Below are 8,441 nucleotides of genomic sequence, written 5' to 3' on the forward strand. Positions count from 1 at the left end.
TATCCGATCGTATCCACCTGGCCATGGTCGATCTTGAAGCAGCGAGTCCCTTCCTGCAACCCTCAGGGAGTACAAACAGCACATCGGTCTGCCGAAAAGGTGCTGTCTGTGAAATGTACCTCATAAATGCTCTCACTAGGTCTAGCGTATGGAGAGCTTTTTCCACATGGTGCGTTGGCACTGGGCAAAAAGAAGGTAAGACAATATCCTCGCTAATGTGAAACGAGGAAACCACCTTTGACAAAAAAGAGGGTGCTGGCCTGAGCACAACCTTATCATGCTTCCTGCAAGGCACTTAAGACCAGGTTAAGGTCCCAAGCATCCAGGGGGGCCCTGTAAGGCGGTACCATGTGAGCGACTCCCTGTAGAAAAGTCTTCACCTGTAAATTCATAGAGATCCTGCGATGAAAAAGAACCGACAAGGCTATTTGTCTTCTGAGAGTACTTGGTGCAAGCCCTGAATCCAGGCCGGCTTGGAGAGAAGCAAGAATGTTAGGGATGGAGAAACGTAGTGGGGGAAGCCCACGCGTTCTGCACCATGAAAGGAAAACCTTCCAGGTGTGATGATAAATACGTGCTGAGACGGATTTCCGGGCGCTAATCATTGTAGCGGCAACCTTTTGGGAAAACCCAGCCTGCATCAGAATCCAAGATTCAATGGCCAGGCCGTTAAACACAGGGCCCCTAAGTTCTGGTGGTAGATCGGGCCCTGAGACAGTAGATCTGGGTGCTCTGGAAGCCGCCAAGGAACCTCGGCGAGCAGCTGCACTAGGTCTGCGTACCATGACCGACAAAGCCAATCTGGGGCGACCAGGATTGCTGGGACTCCCTCTGTCTTGACCTTCCTGACTACCTTTGGGAGCAGTGCCAGAGAGGGAAACAGATATGGGAGACGAAACTGGTTCCAAGGTAGAACTAACGCATCCACAGCGATCGCCTGTGGATCTGGATACCGGGCAACAAACCTGGGTACTTTGGCATTCATCCCGGAAGCCATCAGATCCACGTCAGGGGGTTCCCCAGCGCTGGCATATTTGCCGAAAAACTTCGGGATGGACAGACCACTCCCCGGATGCAAGGCCCTGACGACTGAGAAAATCCACAGCCGATTTCCTCGCCCGGGATGTGGACTGCCGAAATCACAGAGTGATTCTTCTCTGCCCAGTAGAGGACCTGTTTTACCTCGTGCATGGCCACCCTGCTGCGGGTACCCCCTTGATGATTTATGCATGCCACCGTTGTGGCATTATCCATTTGAATCCGGACAGGGCGGCCTGCCATAAGATGATGAAAATGCTGCAGAGCCAGCTGAACCACTCGAATCTCCAAAAGATTGATCGGGAGGGTTGACTCCCGCAAGGACCAGCGTCCCTGGGCTGTGTGGTGGCAAAACACTGCTCCCCAACCGAGAAGACTGGCGTCTGTTGTGACTACCAGCCAATGGGCTGGGGAAAAGGCTTCCCCTGTCGTAGAGAAGGACTCGTTGACCACCATGTGAGAGCCTGTCTGACTTGGAGAGACAGACGCCACCTGAGGTTGAGAGAGCACGGATTCTTTTCCCATGCTGCCAAAAGTGCATGTTGGAGAGGACGAAGATGGAGTTGTGCAAATGGCACTGCCTCTATTGCCGCCGCCACCATCCTTCCTAAGAACCTCATGCAGAACCGGATTGTATGGTAGATCGGCCGGCGAAGGACCCTCACCTCTTGCCGAAGGGTCAGGACCTTGTCCCGAGGCAGGATTGTCAAACCTTGTGAGGTGTCGAAGATCATGCCTAGAAAAGAGATTTTCAGAGATGGTACAAGGGACAATTTCTTTAGATTCACCAGCCACCCTAGGCGAGAAAGAGTATCCAGAGTAATGCTGACATTTTCCTCACAGGCCCAAAAAGACGGTCACTTGATAAGGAGGTCTTCTAGATATGGCAAGATGAGTATGCCCCGGGAATGCAGGATGGACACCACTGCTGCCATTACCTTGGTGAACACTCTGGGTGCGGTGGCCAGCCCGAAATGTAAGGCTATGAACTGGAAATGTAGGCTGCCTACGGCAAAACGTAGAAATTTTTGATGCAAAGAAAATATGGGAAGATGAAGATAGGCATCTTGAATATCTATTGAAGCTAAGAATTCTCCCTTTTCCATTGCCGCAATGACCGACCGGAGAGATTCCATTCGAAAGTGACGAATGTTGACGAACCTGTTTAAACATTTCAGGTCCAAAATGGGCCTTACAGTTCCGTCTTTTTTGGGAACTATAAACAGGTTGGAATAGAACCCCTGAAATCTCTCTTCCTTTGGGACTGGAGTGATGACCCCACGGAGCCGAAGGGATTCTACAGTTTTGAACAGGGCTTGTACCCGGGATTCTGAACTGGGAAGGCCGGAGGGAAAGAACCGGCATGAGGGATGGCTGACAAACTGTAACAACTCTGCTGGCATCACGACATGGCCTCTCATCTCTCACACTATCTTACCCACTGCTCCAGGTCATGTTGCGATTTGTTTCTCGCCAGCTCCATATTCTGTGTCTCTGCTCTCTGCATGCTTCCTGGCTGTGTGCATAGGGGGGTGGCGCCTGAACTCTCTGGTTCTTATAGAAATCAGGTGCATCTGTCTAATCTGTTCCTGACCAATTGCCAGGAGGCCTCCAGTATTTAATGCAGCTTCACCCAGTGGACTGGGCCTGTGCAATGTGTTAGCTCAGTTTGTGCTTAGCTTCTGAGTTTGCCAGGCCTTGCTCTGTGTTACTCCCTCTCTAGAGGCTTTTCTCCTTGCCATGCCTTGATCTTGTTTTCCTCCCTCCAGGAGGCAGAATATCCTGGTCCCTGTGTCTTTGTCCTTGTTTCTTGTCTTGTTCCATTTCCTTGTCTGAACTTAGTCTTATCTCGGTCTCCTTGTCTGTGGCTTCCTTCTCTGCTGTGTCTTTCCTCGTGTTCTCAGTCTGTTTACACTCCGCACTCTCTCTGCCTGCTCTGTACCTTTGTGGCTTTACTTCTGCTCCGCACTCCTGCTCCTTTCTACTCTGCTTATCTTCTGCTGCTGCAGTATTCTCTTGCTGCAGCTCCTCTCCGCACTCCTGCGGTTCTGCTCCTTTCTACTCTGCTTATCTTCTGCTGCTGCAGTAATCTCTTGCTGCAGCTCCTCTCCGCATTCCTTGCGGTTCTGCTCTGCTTTGCTGCTGCAGAAACCTCTTGCTGCAGCTCCTCTCCACATTCCTTGTGGCTCTGCTCTGCTTAGCTTCTGCAGTAATCTCTTGCTGCAGCTCCTCTCCACATTCCTTGTGGTTCCGCTCTGCTTAGCTTCTGCAGCTGCAGTAATCTCTTGCCGCAGCTCCTCTCCATATTCCCTGTGGTTCTGCTCTGCTTAGCTTTTATTGCTGCACTATCTCTTGCTGCTCTACCGATCCTATCCGCAGCCTTGCGGTTCTCTTCCAGTATGAACAGGTCCCAACCTGTTCCTTCATACCTCATTCCTTTCTGCTTGTTTCCTTTCCTGCACCTCCTGTGTGAACAGGTCCCTACCTGTTCCTCCATACTACATATCCGTACCTGCACCTCCAGTATGAACAGGTCCCTACCTGTTCATTCATACACCACATCAACCAGCCCTGTGTCCTCTGCCGTGCCTGCCAGCCCTGTGTTCTCTGCCGTGCCTGCCAGCCCTGTGTTCTCTGCCGTGCCAGCCTACTCGTCTGAGTTTCAGCCGTGCTCTTCTGCCAGTCCTGCCTGATGCCCGCACCTGTCCTAGTGTTCCTGTTCTCCAAGTGGGATCAGCAGCCACAGCCAGACACCACCCTGGAGTAGCACCTGGCAGCTGCCTGCTGCACAAGCCTGACGTCACCATCAGGGGCTCCAGTGAAAACCCAGGCAGCTGTCATAGTCACGCCCCTTCCAGGGTAGTCTGGTCTGTGGCACAGTGGGGCCACAAACCCCCCGAGCTCTCGCCCACCAGTCAGGGCGTGAGCGTGGCACAAACCCTATCTTGTACACTGAGGACACCAGTTCTCTTACCCACCTGTCGTGAACCACAGTGAGCCAGAACTGATGAAACAAGAGTAGACGGCTGCCTACGCTGTTGGTGGTGATCGGAGACCGCCAGTCATTTGGCCGAAAACCTATGGGACCTAGATCCCCTTGATCTTGGCAGCTGGGACTGCATTCTTCCCAACGGGTTAGACCTGTAGGAGATCTGATGATCTCTCTCCTGATTAGGTAGATCTGGGTCAACGTGGTTTGACGCTGTAGTCCACCTGGTGTTACGAAAGAACTTGAAACGAGCCTGAAACTGGCGACGAAAAGGTTGTTTAATCTCTTGCAGTGGGAGAAAATTGCTTTTCCCCCCTGCGGTATCAGAAAGGAGCTGATCCAGTTTTTCCCCAAATAAATCGACCACCCTGATATGGGAGAATCGTAAGTGATTTTTTCAAGGTAGAATTCACCAGCCAAGTTCACAACCAAACAGCCCTTCTATTAGCAATTGCGTTTGCGGCAGCCAATGCCACACAGTTCGCTGCATCCAAAGATGCATTGATCAGGTAGCTCACAGCTAGAGCTATCTGATTTGACATCTCCATCAATTCCACTGGTAGGTCCCTCTCCTGTAGAGCCTTAGTTAAAGATTCTGACCAAGATATCATGGCCTTAGCTACCCAAGTCGCCGCAAAAGAGGACGAGAGGACTGAACCTGAGGCCTCAAAAACTGAACGAGCCAAACTTTCTATGAGCCAATCAGTTGGATCCCTAATAGAGGAGCCGTTGGGAAGGGATAGCAGCATGTTAGAGGCCAAACAGGAAACCGGTGGATCTACCGAAGGGAATTTTGCCCACTTCTTACACAGCTCAGGGGCGAAAGGGTATCTTGCATTTAGAGCCTTCTGTCCCGAGAAACGCCTGTCCGGACGCTCCCTGTGACGTTGGACTAAGTCCTCAAACTCCGGGTGAGTGGAAAACACCCTATGAGGCTGCTTGATCCTCTTGAACGATACCTTATGACCAGAGGCCAAGATTGATTCGTCCTCTATACCCAGGGTATGGCTGACAGCCTCAATTAGGCTGTCTGACTCCTGAAATCAGGCACCTCTAAATTGAGGGACCCTTCAGAATCGTAGTCTGAACCATGTTCACTAATCTCCGCTGGTGAGGGTGAACGAGAGGCGGTACTCAAGGATGCAGATGCACCTGATGGACCAGCAGACGTTGTGTGGGTGCGTTTCCCCCGCGTCTGCCTAGTGAGAGCGCGGCCCCTGCAGGCCGGAGGCTCCAGTGAGTCGGAAGACCTCTCCAGGGCAGAAGAACCACTGTCCCTGGCCCCAGCCGGGGTTTGAAGGGACTAGATTACCTTTGTTAGGGACGCCATAGATTGCGACAAGGACGTGACCCTTTCCGGTGGAGAAACTACAGTTTCTGCCCGAGTCGCAGGGGAGGGCTTCTGAGCGCGCTCGGAATCGCAAGCCTCACAGAGACTATTACTCTGGGCATGCGGAAAAGTGGACTGACAGGCTACATATGCGGTATATAAAACCATATGAGACTTGGTCCTTCTAGACATGGTGACCCTGCTGATGCTATAATCAGTGTTTTTAGATAGGCTGCAGAAACAGATATGGCAGCTGTCAGGCTGGGGGGGAGTAGCACTTACCCCAGTACAGTCCTGTGTTCCTGTCCATCCTGTGGAACCTGTCACATTGTGGCGCAACCGCGCTGTTCCTTTAAAAAGAAGCGCTTCCTTGGTGGGTTGTCCCGCCGGAAATAGCAGAGTTTTCAGTCCGCGGCCTATGGGAAGCAGAAACCGGGGCCTACATTTTTCCTCCACGTTCACTCCAGGGATGAGGAAGGCGGGGCCCGCTGGCCGATGACGCGGCCGGAAGGGGCAGGGCTTCTGCCCGCAGCCTAACACGACAGAAGCCGGGGCCTAGATTTTTTCCCCCCAGCGTTTGCCCAAGGGTGAAGTGGCGAGCCCGCCGGCTGATGACGTGGCCGGAAGGGGCGGGACTTCTGCCCGCGGCCTACCTCGGCAGACGCTGGGGGCTAAAATTACCCGGGACCTGAACGAGGATGAAGGGGCGTGGACCAGGCGCCGGGATCCCCGCGGCGCTGCCAGCGGCAGAAAGACCGCAGCGCCCGCAAATCAGGGAATATCCAGGGATGCGTGCTGCTGCAGGGAAAGCATCCCAGCCCCCCCACCACGCGATAGAGATTAAGGTTTGAGGGGGGCTGTCTGAAAAGGATGGTGCTGGCACCCTAGCTCCATGTTCCCTTCAGGGGATGAGGAGAGGGACCGTCCGCCTCCTTCCATCACCGCTGTCTGAGGATTGGTGATGCAGTGGAGGCCGCACGGACAGTCCATATGCTCCTGTACAGCCTAGGGTTTCGTTACCTTAGGGTGGTCAGGGCTGAGACCAGCAAGAGGTCCCACGTTGCGGGAGAGGATACGTGGAGGCGACACTTGCTCGCCCGTTGTTGGTTTGGGGAGATCGGACCCCTTCAAAAGGGACCGTCGCCCCTATCTCATTTCCGATGTGAAGAGGAAAAATATGGAGAGTCTGGAAACCAGACCTGTGCCTCCTTCAGACAGTAAGCATAAACTGGGTTCGCCTTCGGCCAGTGTCAGGTTGTATACGACAGAGGAGGAGCTAAACTTTTTTTTTTATGTTTACTTAGTGTCAGCCTCCTGGCAGCAGTAGCATACACCCACAGTCCTGTGTCCCCCAATGAGACAAAGGAGAAAAAAAAATAAATAAAATACAAGCGTACATAAAAATACTTCATGGAAGGACTTGAGAGTAAAACTTGGACAAAAAAAAAAGGCAAACCCATAAATTACACTTTAAAAGAGGTTGGCCACTACTTTTTCATTGATGATATAGCCTTAGGATAGAATTAAATGACCAGCACATCCAAACTAGTGTGAACAGGTGCCAACTAAAAACAACTATAGAAAGAGATTGGAAAAATTAAATTGCATAATTGCTATGAAAAATTACAGTAAAAAAGACACGTTATGTAGGTACACCTTGACTTGGCTGATGGGCTCACATATATTGGCCATTCTATGCGCTAAATACCTTCTTTTCACTGTAATATTTCATAGGAATATTGCAGTTTCATTTTTCCAATATTCCATATGTACATAATGTAGCATGTTCCGGTTTTCTACGGCAGTAGTGCAGTTCCAATGTCTCTTGAGTTATCATGCTTAGCAATTCAGGGTGTAACTATCTTTTTCTATCCTTAGGAACAGTCGGGGTCCGACTTGCAGAGAGGCAAGTCACTTGGTACTGCACATTTTCCTCCTATTCAAAGCACTAGGAGTCGCATGTGTAGCACCTTGCATCAGGTGTCGGTCCCTAACCGATCAGACATTGATGACCTGTCCTAATAATAGGTCATCAGTGAAAAAAAAGTAGTAGACAACCTCTTTAGGGTATGTGCACACGTTGCGGATTTTGCGGCGGATCTGCAGGGGATTGGCCACTGCAGATTCGCAGCAGTTTTCCCTGAGTTTACAGTACCATGTAAACCTATGGAAAACAAAATCCACAGTGCACATGCTGCGGAAAAAAACGCACGGAAACGCTGCGTTGTTTATTCCGCAGCATGTCAATTCTTTGTGCGGATTCCGCAGCGGTTTACACTTGCTCCATAATAGGAATCCGCAGGTGTAAAACAGCAGGTGGAATCCGCACAAAAATCACGGTAATTCCACAGGAAGTCCGCAGTGCGGTTTACCAGCGGATTTACCAAAATCATTCTGGAAAAATCCGCAGAGTAATCCGCAGCGTGTGCACGTGGCCTTGTAAGGTTAACTTCACACATATTTGCATGTCACAAAAAAAAAAAAAAAAGCGCCTTACAGTTTCAGCAATTTAGGAATTTATAGAAATCTCCTGCCCGATGTGCTTCTTTTTCACTCCGCATAGACAGAGCTGAGATGCAAATTTCAAATCTGTAACATGTAACATTTCTCTTGCGGTACGGATAGACTTGCATTAGGTGTGGAAAATCCATAGGTAAAAAAAAACAAAACATTTTTAGTTATATTTATATAAAAGAAAAACACAACTAATATCAACAAAGTTGTGTCAAAGCCTAATACAAGGAAGTAACAAAACAAAGCAGCTTTGTTTTAAAACACAAGAGACCAAAAAGAATGTAAAAAAAAAGCAATGAAAAAACCGCAAGTAACCCAATTGGTGTGGAAATGCTGTCGGAAATCTGTAGCATCAAAAGCTCATCGTGGGAACATAGCCTTATTTATAGAAGGCACAAATGAAAAACACACAAAAAAGAAGCAGAAATGCATGAATGAATCAGTCCCGCAGCCGTCACTCCTGGCACTGCCCATGTCCGATTTCGGAAAGCTGCACCACCACCACCGTGTCCTCCTGTTTGGGTGGTGCAGCTCCGCTCCCATCCCTTCCAGTAATAAAGCGAGAGGCGT

The sequence above is a fragment of the Ranitomeya variabilis genome, chromosome 4 (genome assembly GCF_051348905.1).
Source record: "Ranitomeya variabilis isolate aRanVar5 chromosome 4, aRanVar5.hap1, whole genome shotgun sequence".
NCBI classification, from domain to species: Eukaryota; Metazoa; Chordata; class Amphibia; order Anura; family Dendrobatidae; genus Ranitomeya; species Ranitomeya variabilis.